Below are 15,265 nucleotides of genomic sequence, written 5' to 3' on the forward strand. Positions count from 1 at the left end.
TTCCACGACCTAGCCCCGAACTCTTTCCTCAACATCTCGGCATTCATTGTCGTGTGTGAGGCCTTCCTCCGCATCCAACCCCACTTCGGACTGTGCCTCAATATTTTCAACATGTATCCGAAGGTGGTGGATGGCCAACACGCGGAGTGTGGAGGCGCCATGGTGAGCAAGCTGCCCAGTGTCACATGGCCCAAGGGTACTTTTGTGGAGACTGTCAAGGAGTGGCAGAAATGGTGGTTCTACATCAGAGAGCCCCGTGACGCCACCTGGGGCCCGGCTCCCGAATTCAACTCCGAGCTGCAATGCAGCTCACCTCCTGGATAGAGAAGGGCCCAAATTTGTCTTCGTCGGACGAACTGATAGCGCTGCAAACGCGCATCCAAAGCATGGTGGATAAAAACATGAAGCTCGTCGACGTCATCCAGGTGATGCTGGTACGCCGGATCCTCCCATGCCAAAGCCGAACTTGCCCTTTATGGGAGTTCGATCCGAAGAAGCACCAAACTTTGGAAAGGCTCTTCGGAACCACTCACAAAGATGCATGGAAGTTGCTTTTTAAGGGCAACGAGACGCCGCCAGCCATAGACTCAGACCGCGCGCACGATATTACCCATCTACCAATGAGGTAAGCCTTTTACGTCGCCTGACGCATCCTCTACTTGCTTGTTTCAAGGAGGATATCTAAACTTTATTATTATTGTTCTTTCAGGTATGGACGGAGAGGGTGGAGCGGATTCACTGTTCGGCTCCGCTGCCCGAAGAACCAGTCATCCCACTCCTGGTGAAGATGCTGGTGCCGGTGCCGGACAAGAAGGCCAAGAAGAAGGCCAAGGGGGTCTGGAGTGTTCTCCGCCGCAAGGGAGCTTCAGACGCGTCGTCTGAAGACAAGACTCTCTCCTCCGCCACCGAAGACGATGACGAGGAGGAGGAAGAAAGCACCTCTCCCCTGATGGGGGGAGGAAGAAGTGGGCGGGCTCCACAAATCTGGAGGCGGAGGCACCCAAGAGGGGGAAGGGTCCCCCTGTGGATAACTCTGCGTGGGACGTCGACAACAGCTCGGAGCGACGCCCCCGAAACAAGCCTCTGGCCGCGTCGTAAGTACTAAAGACCTGCATACATCCATACATCCGGCCTCTCTTGCTTCATGATATTAATATGTTTAAATAATGTCATTGCATCCCGACCCACAACAGCTCCCAGCAATCCTCATCAAGAGGTTCGTTGGATTCAAAGGCGATGGCCAGTGAGTCACCGCCGGTCGATCACTCTCCCACAGCCAAGGGCGACGATGAGGTGTTGTCCCAAAGGACCTTCCCTGGCCAGGGAGAGGTTCAGGAGGCCGCCACGGTGGCACCAGAGGGCGAAGCCTCGGCTGCTGGACACATGGGGGAGCAGACCCCCATGGCGACTGGGGATGGGGGCCTTGCTCAATTCGCCCCCCCAGCTGAATACAAGCCCGGAGACCTATATGGCTCTGGAATCCGGTGAGGAACCTCCTTCTAAAGAAGGGGGTGTGCCTGTTCCGTCGGTGACCTCTGTCCAACCAGAGGCACCGGATAATCTACTGGAAGCGCTACGAGGCGCTTCCATTGTGGATGAACACCGTATCCTTATGGGTACGGTGATTGAGAGGGTTCAGTCCGTCAAGAGCGGACTAACCGAGGCCTGCAGTAGCCTGCTGACAGGTTTTGAGGTAAGCGACACAAAAGAGAAAATCCCCATATAGACAGTAGCCCCTCAGACACTGTCCGGTGTTCGGAAAGAAAAGTCGGACAACGAATCAATTTATTTTTGCAGGAGACTAACTAAATATGTCTTATATGAATAAGCAGGCGTCGTTGTTGGCCGCGACCGCGCACACTACCGAAGTCTCCGGACTAAAGCAGAGACTAGAGCGGGCCGAGCAGGAGCTCGGCCAAGCGAGAAAGCAGCTGGAAGACCAGCAAGGTATGTACTGACTGGTTGTATATTCAGATAGAATAAATGATGCATATTGACCGTAGTGCCGTGATATGTGTAGGAGCGGTGATCGAGGTCGAGGTCCTTAAACAGGACTTGGCCCAGGCCGAGGAGAAAGCTGCCAATTAGAAAGCCGCTCGAGAGAAGCACGAGGCCAGGCTTGATCATGAGGTCCAACAAGAGCTCCAGGATGCAGGGAAGAAATGTGAATCCTTGGAGCGCAATGTTTCGGCTCAAGAGACCGAACTCACTAAGGCCCTCCAAAGCGCGGAAGAGGCCCGGGTTGAGGCCCAGGGAGCCCTCCAGGAGATCCAGGAGGCCAAGAAAATCGCGGCGGGTAAGGCGTTTAGTATGCAAAGCAAGTATGTGAAGAAGAAGTATTTCTTACTAACCCGGATTCGGAGTTCTCCAGGGGCGTTTGCAGATTTTCCATGCAGTGTTTCTGACACCGCGGAGTTCTTCCGAGCCGAAGAAGGGACCTCAATGGAGAAGCTGTTCTGTTAGCAATATCTTGCACCAGAACATCCAGTGCCCTTTAGCGATCAGCTAAAACAGCTGGTTGAGCTGCATAGGGTGGCCGAACTGGCCATGAAGGATTTGATAATCCGGCTGTGGCCTGCCCAAGCTATGCCTGGCAGCTACTTCGGGCTCGTGAAGCGGCTGGTGAACACATGTCCTCTGCTGGATGTCGTCAAGCGATCGGCCTGCATTAAGGGTGCGCGCATGGCCTTCGCCCGCGTCAAGGTGTGGTGGGCGAAGATGGACGCCGTCAAGCTTACGGCAAAGGGACCGCCAGAGGGCAAGGAGCACCGCACACCCAAGCGATATTTTGCAGATGTCCTGCGGGGGTCTCATCGAATGAATACATTCATGTTGTCTCTGCCTTGTATGATGAAACAAAGTCGTTATGTAATATAATGTTGGTTATTTAAAGAATTTATCCTCCTGTGCGGCCGGGTTGTGTGTAATCTGAGAGTTGGCCAGTCGTCGGCTTTTGCCCCCACGTAGGCAGTACGGGGGTGTTCGGGATGTAATCTAAACACTCTTGATCCAATTGTTTGGTCCTTGAAGGAGATGTTTAGCGCGATGAACCAGGCAATCGGACTATGCGGCTTTAGCTCCCTCACTTAGCCATAAGAGTTTGACAATAGAAATATAGGCGCAGCCCCTAGTATCCGAACTAGGATGCTATAACACTTGATCGGGTAAGTACCAATCCCTCGCATAATGCGGAAAAAATCTCTAAGGATTTGAGACCTCCAAAGAGCTGACCGGCTCTCGCCGCATCATGACAGTTAGTTTTCGGCTTTCTCTACTGAGGTGCTTGTCGGTGTCAAAACCGGCGGATCTTGGGTAGGGGGTCCCGAACTGTGCGTCTAAGGGGGATGGTAACAGGAGGCAGGGAATCGATGTATTACCCAGGTTTGGGCCCTCTTGATGGAGGTAAAACCCTACGTCCTGCTTGATTTATTCTTGATGATATGAGTATTACAAGAGTTGATCTACCACGAGATCGGAGAGGCCAAACCCTAGAAGCTAGCCTATGGTATGATTGTATGTTGTCCTACGGACTAAAAACCTCCGGTTTATATAGACACCGGAGAGGGTTAGGGTTACACAAGGTCGGTTACAAAGGAGGAGATATCCATATCCGTACTGCCTAGCTTGCCTTCCACGCCAAGTAGAGTCCCATCCAGACACGAGACGAAGTCTTCGATCTTGTATCTCCATAGTCCAACAGTCCGGCCAAAGGATATAGTCCGGCTGTCCGGAGACCCCCTAATCCAGGACTCCCTCAGTAGCCCCTGAACCAGGCTTCAATGACGACGAGTCCGGCGTGCAATATTGTCTTCGGCATTGCAAGGAGGGTTCCTCCTCCGAATACACTCCGGAAGAATTTGAATACAAGGATAGTGTCCGACCCTGCAAAATAAGTTCCACATACCACCATAGAGAGAATAATATTTCCACAAATCTAATCTGCTGACACGTTTCGGCAACATGATGTTATGTCATGGCCCGGTGATTATTCGAACCGTTTCCTTTAACTAGCTCCGCACATAACGCGAGGCAGTTTTCCTGACACGTCTTGTCAAAGCAGGGATCGTGTCCCCCTGATTACGGGATTCTCATCAATACGGGCGTGGGTAACCCAACCGCACCATTGATTATGGCGCTTGGGGAATAAGCGAGTTTTACTAGGCTAGTGGGGGTGCATGGTTTCGGCCGCCCTTATAAAGGGATAAGGTTTAACCTTCTTCTACCCACGCCTTCTTCCTCCTTGCCCATCCGTTCTTGCGCACTCGAGCTCCAACGCCCAAGTCCACATCCTTCCCCTCAACCTTCTCCAAACATGTCCAGAGCGGGGGGCAAATAGATGGCTTCCTCCGTTATGGAGGGGCACATCAAAAAGCTGCGCGGCGCCGGATACTTAGCCGCAAATATTGTGCATCGGCTGCCTGCTGCGGGGCAGATCGTTCCTACCCCGGAACCTCATGAGAGGGTAGTTTTCCTCCACCACTTCCTCCACGGACTAGGGTTTCCCCTTCATCCATTCGTCCGTGGTCTCATGTTCTACTACGGGCTGGACTTTCATGATCTGGCCCCGAACTTCATCCTCAACATTTCGGTGTTCATCGTCGTCTGTGAGGCCTTCCTCCGCATCCGGCTTCACTTCGGCCTGTGGCTGAAGACCTTTAACATTAGGCCGAAGGTGGTGGGAGGCCAGCAAGCAGAATGCAGTGGAGCCATGGTGAGCAAGATGCCCAATGTCACATGGCTTGAGGGCTCCTTCGTGGAGACCATAAAGGGGTGGCAATCGGCCTGGTTCTACATCACCGAGCCACGTGACACCAAATGGGCGGCGGCCCCCGAGTTTCGATCCGGATTCCCTACATGGCTCACTTCCTGGAAAGAGAAGGGCTTGTCGTGGGGTTCATCGGTGGAGCTGGATGGACTCCAGAAATGTATCCGGAGTATGGCAAGCAAGAAGCTTGAGCTTGTCAACATAGTCCAGGTCATGCTCATCCGCCGGATCCTCCCGTGTCAACAACGGGATTTTAACTTGTGGGAGTTCGACCCGGCCCAGCACCAGACTCTGAGCGAGCTCTTCGATACGACGCACAAGGACGTCTGGAGGGTGCTGTTCAAGGGCGCCGAGGTCCCTCCCTCTCTCGCCGAGGACCGCGGGCTAAGCGCAAAGCGCCTGGCGTGTTTGGTGAGTTCTATACATCCAGTAGGATATTTATTTCCCCTAGCTTAATCATGTGCGGGGTCTGAGCTCCATACCATTGACAGGACTGGGTGGAGACGTCGGGGTAGATTAACTGTCCAGCCCCTCTCCCCGAAGACACTGCGGACGCTCTCCTGACGGAGATGCTGACTCTGGCTCCTTACAAGGTGCCGGAGAAGACCAAGAAGGCCAAGGGAACCCGAAAGAGTTCCCGGCGCCAGGTGATATCGGACTCATCGTCCGAGGACTCCTCGGCGCACTCCTCCCACGAAGACGAGGAGGATGACGAAGACGCTCCCCCTCCAGTCGGGGGAGACAAGAAAAGGAAGGCCGCCCCAACTGGGGGGGGGAGAAGGGTCCAAGAAGGGAAGGACTCTCCTTCCGGACAGTTCCACCACCGCCGTTGAAGGCGAACACGAGTGGTTGCCCAGGGCCAAGCCCCTGGCGAAGTCGTAAGTATTCGGATACAAGAGTAACTCATAGCATTCATTTGTCGCACTGCTTCTCCTAACGCCGAATCGTGATTATGCAGACCGCCCCGAGCCCGTATCGACGTATCCTCATGGACGGCTCCCTGGACTCGTCGGATATGGATAGATATCCAGTTCCGACCGCCACCTCCCCTTGCCCTAAGGATAACGCCGAGGTGTTGTCTCAAGAGGCACCGGGTCGAGGGGAGACGGTCCCGGAGGGCCCTCAAGGCGACCTTCCGGACTCCGGGAGCAGAGGGAACAAGGCCCCCGAGGGCTTCGAGTTCGGCCCTCAGCCAAACACCGCGCCGGAACCTCCAGTGGTTCCGGACTCGGGCAGGCGTCCTTCCAAGAGGGGCAAGACGCCTGTGTCGGCGACCTCTGTCCATCCAGAGGCACCGGACAATCTGCTACGAGCGCTTCGCAGCGCTTCCATTGACGACGAGCACCGCACTATTATGAGTGCGGTGGTACAGAAGGTTCAGTCCGCCAAGAGCGGACTGACTGAAGCTTATGCCAGCCTTCTAACAGGCTTTGAGGTAAGTTTTTGAAATATAGAAAAAATATTACCGCATAGACAGTAGCCCCTGATGCTCTGTTCGGTGTTCACAAAGAAAAGCCGAACAGAGGATCAAACAATATCGCAGGAGTCTAATATAAGTATGTCTATATGCGTATGCAGGCTTCGCTGTTGGCCTCTGCCGCACTGACTATGGAGGTCGCCACACTGAAGCAGGACCTCAAAGGGTCAAGGAAGAGCTCGGCCTTGCCGAGAGGCAGCTCGAGGAGAACAAAGGTAAGTAGTAAGGAATGCGATTGCAAAATGACAGGATCATCATGAATTTGCCAGGGGCCACGACCGAGGTGGCGACCCTGAAGCAAGCGCCATCCAAGGCCAAAAACAAAGCGGCCAAGGAGCGCACCGAGCGGGAAAGGTAGGAGGCTCGGGTGGGCGAGGTGCAGCAAGAGCTCCACGCTCTCGTGGCAAAGCACGAGGCGTTGGAGCTTGACTTGAAGATGCGAGAGTCCGAGCTTGCCGCGGCCCTCGAAAGCGCAAAGAATGCCAAGGCCGAAGCCCAAAAGGCCCTCTAGGAGATTGATGCGATGAAGAAGATAGCGGCGGGTAAGGCATTCTATATGCAAAGCAAGCATGTGAAAGTAAATTACTTGTTACTTACCCGAATCCGGAGCTCTCCAGGAGCATTCGCAGATTTGCCCCGCAGCGTGTCGGATGCCGCAATGTTTTACCAGGCCGAGGAGGGAAGCTCAATGGAGAAGTTGTTCTGGGCCCAATATACTGGGACCGAACACCCGGTGCCTATGAGCGACCAGCTAAAGCAGATGGTCGAGCTACACAAGGCGGCCGAACAGGCCATGAAGGGCTTTATAGTCCGGCTGTTGCCTGGCGACGCCCTTCCGAACAGCTACTTTGGCCTAGTGAGGCGGCTTGTGGATGCCTGCCCACGGCTGGAAGTCGTCAAGCGGTCCATCTGCATCGAAGGTGCACGCCGGGCTTTCGCCCATGTGAAGGTGCAATGGGCCAAGCTAGACATCATGAAGCTGATCAAGGAAGGGCCGCCGGAGGGCAAGGAGCATCGCCACCCCGAGATGTACTATGAGGGTGTCCTGAAGGGTGCCCGTCTCGTAGCGGACGAGTGTACCAAAGATATAATATTTGAGTAAACCCGCTCATGTAGTCCTGTATTCATGAAAACTTGTTCATATGCGCTATGCAACGCTTGTTTGAATTTAAAATATTACCTTCTGTTCGACTGTTTATCAAATCTGAGAGATGGATAGTCGTCAGCTTCTGCCCCCATGCCATGAGTGCTGGGGTGTTCGGGATAAACCTGAGCACTCTTGTTCCCATTTTTGGGTCCTTCGAGGGAGGTGCTCAGCACAACGAACAAGGCAATTGGACTATAATGCGTTATCACTCTCACTTAGCCATATAATTCTATAATTTTAAATTTAGGCGAAGCCCCTAGTGTTCGGAAGGCTGAATTCGGGGCGCGATACACACCTTAAGCCGGACAGGGCCGACTCATCGCTCTAAGCGGCATAAGTCTTTAAGGACTCGAAAACCTCTCGAACAGCAACCAGTCTCTCACCTTATCATGACAGCCAGTTTTAGCTTTCTCTCCTGAGGTGCTTAGCCCAGCAGAACCGGGGCACAATCGTAGTAGTTCTCCCAGTGCTATCTTAGCCGATATAGGGGAACGTAAGGTACCAAAACATGGGAGCCGGGCAAACCCAACTATTGACCCAAGACATGATTCGGAGCTGATATATATAATGCTATAGGTTCGGGGTGCCGCACTGTTGAAAGTGTTCGGACTTCTCACACCGTATTGTGGGGTATGCTTAAGCCCCTAGAGTATTGGCCGTACCAGAGTGTACGGGTGCTGGATGTCATGAATGAATATATATATATATATATATATATATATATATATATATATGCAATAATAGTCTTAATGCTATGCATTGTTTAAAAAAGGTGCGTTAAAGCAGAATGATACAGGCAGTGCAATAAGCAAAAAGTAGGACTATGTCCCCTCCAAGGGCGAGCTGAAGAATAGTATTAAAGCAAGTATTACACTCATGATCGTAATCCACCTGGGAGTTCCGTGGTGTGACGTAGCTTTCTGCCTTCTTGGTTGCTGCATCATATGTTCGGCAATCATGCTGCCGGACCGGGTTTCCAGAGATTAAAGTCCTGAAAAGAGAAAATAACAAAACGGGAAGCCCCTAGTGTGGTTTAAGCCGCGTCTTGGGGCGTGCCATAGTCATGCCCCCTCCCCTCCTGTGCCCATGGTTATTTTAATGCGTAGTTATGTACGCGTGGCACAAATTTCACCGTTTGGCTTGGGCCGAGGTGGGGGCCGCATTGCCATGCGAGCTCGGAACGTGCCAGGCGGTCCTGTTGCTGATAACTCCGGGCGCGCTTGAAGGTGTTTGGGTCCTTAAACGACAAACTAGTGGATTACCTTAAGAGGCTGCTTTGCGCTTCTGCTGCGAGGGCCGCTGTGTGCTCCTCTATTCGGAAAGAGCGCTCTATGTTTCCATTAACAGTAATGACCCCCCGAGGTCCTGGAATCTTGAGCTTGAGGTATGCATAATGCAGTACCGCATTGAATCTCGCAAATGTGGTTCGCCCGAGCAGTGCATGATAACCACTGCGGAACGGGACTATATCAAGGATTAACTCTTCGCTTCGGAAGTTATCCGGGGATCCGAAGACCACTTCCAGTGTGACTGAGCCTGTGCAATGGGGCTCTACACCTGGTATGACGCCTTTAAAGGTCGTTTTTGTGGGTTTGATCCTTGAGGGGTCTATACCCATTTTGCGCACTGTGTCCTGGTAAAGCAGGTTCAGGCTGCTGCCGCCATCCATAAGGACTTGAGTGAGGTGAAATCCGTCAATGATTGGGTCTAGGACCAGTGCGGCGAATCCGCCATGACGGATACTAGTGGGGTGGTCCCTGCGATCGTAGGTGATCGGACAGGAGGACCATGGGTTGAACTTTGGGGCGACTGGCTCCAACGCATATACGTCCCTTAGCGCACGCTTCCGCTCCCTCTTGGGGATGTGGGTTGCGTATATCATGTTCACCATCCACACTTGTGGGCGGAACCTCTTCTGTCCTCCGGTGTTCGGCTACCGGGGCTCTTCCTCGTCATCGCTACGTGGCCCTTTATCTTTGTTTTCGGCATTTAACTTGCCGGCCTGCTTGAACACCCAACATTCCCTGTTGGTGTGGTTGGCTGGCTTGTCGGGGGTGCCGTGTATTTGACACGAGCGATCGAGTATGCGGTCCAAACTAGACGGGCCTAGAGTGCTTATTTTAAATGGCTTTTTCCGCTGACCGGGTTTAAAGCCTTTGAATCCAGCATTGACTGTCGTATCCTCGGTATTGTCGCTGTTATGCGGCGCTTATGTTTGTTGCGACGTGACCTGCCATTGCCGTCCTTGGTATCTGAAGTACCACGGTTCTTTGATATGTTATTACTGCGAGCCAGCCAGCTGTCTTCTCCCGCACAAAAGCGGGTCATGAGTGTCGTGAGGGCTGCCATAGATTTCGTCTTTTCCTGACCAAGGTGCCGGGCTAGCCACTCATCGCGGATGTTGTGTTTAAAAGCTGCTAGGGCCTCTGCATCCGGATAGTCGACGATTTGATTTTTATTTTTTAGGAACCGTGTCCAGAATTGCCTGGCCGATTCCTTTGGCTTCTGAATTATATGGCTCAGGTCATCGGCGTCTGGTGGTCGCACATAAGTGCCCTGAAAGTTGTCGAGGAATGCGGCTTCCAGATCTTCCCAACAACCAATGGACTCTGCTGGCAAGCTGTTGAGCCAATGCCAAGCTGGTCCTTTAAGTTTGAGTGGGAGCTATTTGATTGCGTGTAGGTCATCACCGCGGGGCATGTGGATGTGCAGGAGGAAATCCTCGATCCATACCGCAGGATCTGTCATGTCGTCGTATGATTCTATGTTTACAGGTTTGAAACCATCTGGGATTTGATGATCCATTACTTCATCTGTGAAGCATAAGGGGTGTGCGGTGCCTCTGTAATGTTCTATATCGCGACGCAGCTCCAATGAGTCTTGCCCGCTGTGTTCGGCCCGGCCGGATTTACTTTTACTGTATCCGGCGTGACGTTTATCATCTCGCATAGTGGCACGCCCTCGTGATCCATAGATCGATCTTGCATGTTTTGCTTTGTCCTCCAATATGTCTCGCAGTTCTGGCGTATTTCCCCATGCCTTTTTATTTGAATGGCGTCGGAGTGCAGGCTGAGCTTTTGGCTGGAATGCCTCTCTATCGCGTCCACGAGGTGGCCGATCAGCCGCATCATACGCTTCTTCCTCCAGTCAGGGTAGCAACCTGCATTTTAGGTAACTCTTGGAGGGGCGTTCGAGTTTATATTCCTCGGCCGCGAGGACTTCAGTCCATCTGTCATCTAACAGATCTTGATTAGCTTGAAGCTGCTGCTGCTTTTTCTTAAGGCTATTTGTCGTGGCTATAAGCCGGCGCTTGAAGCGCTCCTGTTCGACGGGATCTTCTGGCACGACGAATTCGTCATCGTCGAGGCTTGCCTCGTCTTCGGAGGGAGGCATGTAATTATCGTCTTCCGCCTCTCCGTATGCCGCTCCTTCTGGAGGTCTGGCCTCTCCATCCTCCTGCCCTAAATCGTGCTGGAGGGGATTGTTGCCATCTTCGGCACTATCCGGAGTGTTATTATCTCCTGTGTCGGTATCACCACTTTTGCTTTGGCGGGACTTAGAGCGGCGCCGCTGATGTCGGCGCTTGGGTTGCTTCTTGGAGGGGTCATCCTCCGTTGTCTCGTCGCCATTGCCTTCTTTGGGTGTGTCCACCATGTATATATCATATGATGAGGTGGCTGTCCAGTGCCCTATGGGCAGTGGTTCCTCTTCGTCTCCCGCATTGTCGTCCATACCGTCGATGTCTTTGGAGTCGAAGTCGATCATGTCGGTTAAGTCATCGAAAGTGGCTACTAAGTGGGTGGTGGGTGGGCAGCGAATTACTTCGTCATCCGCATCCCAATCCTGCCGGACATAGTTTGGCCAAGATCCTCCTAACAAGGAGAGAGACCTTAATGAGTTCAGTATGTCGCCAAAGGGCGAGTGCTGAAAAATATCCGCGGAGGTAAACTCCATGATTGGCGCCCAATCGGATTCGCTAGGAACGGGCGCAGGCAGTTCGGAGTCCGTGGCCGGAGAAGGATCCGGCAGTTTGACAACACGGCTCTCGTGCAGGGTAAGGTCGATGTTCGGCTCGATCACCGCTGAGGGTAAGGCCTCCGTGGCGGGGTCCATCCACCCGTCCATGGACGGCACAACTGTCTCCGAATTGAGGGTTGGAGCGGCTGTCGGTGCGATCTCCTGAACACTGTCTGATGGTAGAGCTAAATTGTACTCATCGTGACCGTGTGAGGCACAAGGCAGAGGCTCGAATCCGTCGAAGATCAAGTCTCTGTGGATATCAGCCGTGTAGTTTAAGCTTCCAAACCTGACCTGGTGGCCAGGGGCGTAACTTTCGATCTGCTCTAGATGGCCAAGCGAGTTGGCCCGCAGTGCGAAGCCGTCGAACACAAAGATCTATCCGGGGACAAAAGTCTCACCCTGGACTCCATCGCTATCGATGATCGTAGGAGCCATCAAGCCTAACGGCGACGACACAGAGGAACTCTCAATGAAAGCACCAATGTCCGTGTGAAAACCGGCGGATCTCGGGTAGGGGGTCCCGAACTGTGCGTCTAAGGTGGATGGTAACAGGAGGCAGGGAACACGATGTTTTACCCAGGTTTGGGCCCTCTTGATGGAGGTAAAACCCTACGTCCTGCTTGATTTATTCTTGATGATATGAGTATTACAAGAGTTGATCTACCACGAGATCGGAGAGGCCAAACCCTAGAAGCTAGCCTATGGTATGATTGTATTTTGTCCTACGGACTAAAACCCTCCGGTTTATATAGACACCGGAGAGGGTTAGAGTTACACAAGGTCGGTTACAAAGGAGGAGATATCCATATCCGTACTGCCTAGCTTGCCTTCCACGCCAAGTAGAGTCCCATCCGGACACGAGACGAAGTCTTCGATCTTGTATCTTCATAGTCCAACAGTCCGGCCAAAGGATATAGTCCGGCTGTCCGGAGACCCCCTAATACAGGACTCCCTCAGTGCTCATCCAGGTAAACCAGGGCACAATCGCAACAGTTCTCCCTTTACTACCCTTGCCGATACAACGAAACATAAGGTTGTAAGCACAGGATCCGGGCAACCCAACTATTGACCAAAGACATGATTAAGAGCCAATGCATATAGTGCTAAATTCGAGGTGCCGAACTATACTGGAAAAAGTGTTCGGACTTTGTTGCCATGTTGTGGGGTGCTATGGAGCCCTTGGCATATTGAAACGTACCAGAGTGTACGGGTGCTATTTGATAAAGTTATCAAAAACAAGAAAAATAAGAAAGAGTAGTAAGCTAAAAGCCGTAGAATTTGGGCTGCAAACTGTTTCTTTTATAATTTCATTGGTGCGTTAAAGCGCCTTTATACAAGTAGTGCAATAAGCAGAAAGCTATTTGATATGCCTTAACCAAGGGAGAGCTGCGTGTGGGTCCTAAAAACAGGTAAAGGGATCATTAAAGAAACCACCTAAAATTTCCCAGTACGTTCATGCTTCTTGTCGTCTTGGTGTATTTATCCTTCAAAAAAGAACGAGCCGTCAGCGAAGGCCTGTGAAAAAGAGACATGAAAAAGGAGGAAAAGGAAACAGTGAAAGTGTGTGTGTGTCCGGGGGTGGTCGAGCCGTATTGTGGATCACAAGCTAGTTATGCCTCAATCCATGCACATGGTATTTTGAGTGCGTAGTTATGTATGTGCGGTACAATTGCCGCCACTTGGTCGGGACTGGGACGGAGGCCGACTTGCTAGTCGAGCTCTTGACAAGCTGACCTATCCTACTACAGAATAGTCCAGACTCTCTTGAGAGTGTCCGGGAGCTCGGCCGCCGAATTAAGGTTCTGTTTGAAAAGGCCGCTCTGTACTTCTGCTGCTAAGGCAGCGGTGTGCTCCTCGGTGCGGAGGGAGCGTTCCGTGTTTCCACTAACTGTTGTGACGCTGCGTGGTCCGGGCATCTTGAGCTTGAGATAAGCGTAGTGTGGCACCGCGTTGAATCAAGCAAATGTGTTTCGTCCAAGCAGTGCATGATAGCCGCTGCGAAAGGGGACGATAGATTAACTCCTCACTTCGGAAGTTGTCCGGAGATCCAAAGACAACCTCTAGTGTGATTGAGCCCGTACAACGGACCTCTACACCTGGTATGACTCCTTTAAAGGTAGTCTTGGTGGGCTTGATCCGTGATGGATTAATGCCCATTTTACGCATTGTATCCTGATAGAGCATGTTGAGGCTGCTGCCACCATCCATCAGGACTCGCGTCAGGTGGAACCCATCAATTACTGGGTCTAGGACCAGTGCGGCTAAACCGCCATGACGGATATTGGTCAGATGATCCCAGCGATCGAAAGTGATCGGGCATGACGATCATGGATTAAATTTTGGGGCGACTGGCTCTATCGCATAGACGTCCCTGAGCACGCGCTTGCCCTCCCTCTTGGGGATGTGGGTAGCATATATCATGTTCACCGTTTTGACCTGAGGGGGAAACTGTTGGAAATATGCCCTAGAGGCAATAACAAAAGTATTATTATTATATTTCCTTGTTCATGATAATTGTCTTTTATTCATTCTATAACTGTATTATCCGGAAATCATAATACACGTGTGAATACATAGACCACAATATGTCCCTAGTGAGCCTCTAGTTGACTAGCTCGTTGTGATCAACAGATAGTCATGGTTTCCTGGCTATGGACATTGGATGTCGTTGATAACGGGATCACATCATTAGGAGAATGATGTGATGGACAAGACCCAATCCTAAGCATAGCATAAAGGTCGTATAGTTCGTTTGCTAGAGCTTTGCCAATGTCAAGTATCTCTTCCTTCGACCATGAGAGCGTGTAACTCCTGGATACCGTAGGAGTGCTTTGGGTGTATCAAACGTCACAACGTAACTGGGTGACTATAAAGGTGCACTACAGGTATCTCCGAAAGTATCTATTGTTTTATGCGGATCGAGACTGGGATTTGTCACTCCGTGTAAACGGAGAGGTATCTCTGGGCCCACTCGGTAGGACATCATCATATGCGCAATGTGACCAAGGAGTTGATCACGGGATGATGTGTTACGGAACGAGTAAAGTGACTTGCCGGTAACGAGATTGAACAAGGTATTGGATACCGACGATCGAATCTCGGGCAAGTAACATACCGATAGACAAAGGGAATTGAATACGGGATTGATTAAGTCCTTGACATCGTGGTTCATCCGATGAGATCATCGTGGAACATGTGGGAGCCATCATGGGTATCCAGATCCCGCTGTTGGTTATTGACCGGAGAACGTCTCGGTCATGTCTACATGTCTCCCGAACCCGTAGGGTCTACACACTTAAGGTTCGATGACGCTAGGGTTATAAAGGAAGTTTGTATGTGGTTACCGAATGTTGTTCGGAGTCCCGGATGAGATCCCGGACGTCACGAGGAGTTCCGGAATGGTCCGGAGGTAAAGATTTATATATGGGAAGTCCTATTTTGGGCACCGGAAAATGTTCGGGATTTTTCGGTATTGTACCGGGAAGGTTCTAGAAGGTTCCGGGGTGGGGCCCACCTGCATGGGGGGACCCACATGGACGTGGGTAGTGGGGGAAAGGCCCCACACCCCTGGTCAAGGTGCACTAAGATCCCCCCTTAGAAGGAATAAGATCATATCCCGAAGGGATAAGATCAAGATCCCTAAAAAGGGGGGATAACAATCGGTGGGGAAGGAAATAATGAGATTTCTTTCCTCCCACCTTGGCCAACGCCCCAATGGACTTGGAGGGCAAGAAACCAGCCCCTCCACCCCTATATATAGTGGGGAGGCGCATGGGAGCTATACACGAAGTTCTGGTGCAGCCCTCCCCCTCTCCCAAGTACTCCTCTTCTCCCGTGGTGCTTGGCGAAGCCCTGC

This window comes from Triticum aestivum, chromosome 5A (genome assembly GCF_018294505.1).
Source record: "Triticum aestivum cultivar Chinese Spring chromosome 5A, IWGSC CS RefSeq v2.1, whole genome shotgun sequence".
In the NCBI taxonomy this organism is placed as follows: domain Eukaryota; kingdom Viridiplantae; phylum Streptophyta; class Magnoliopsida; order Poales; family Poaceae; genus Triticum; species Triticum aestivum.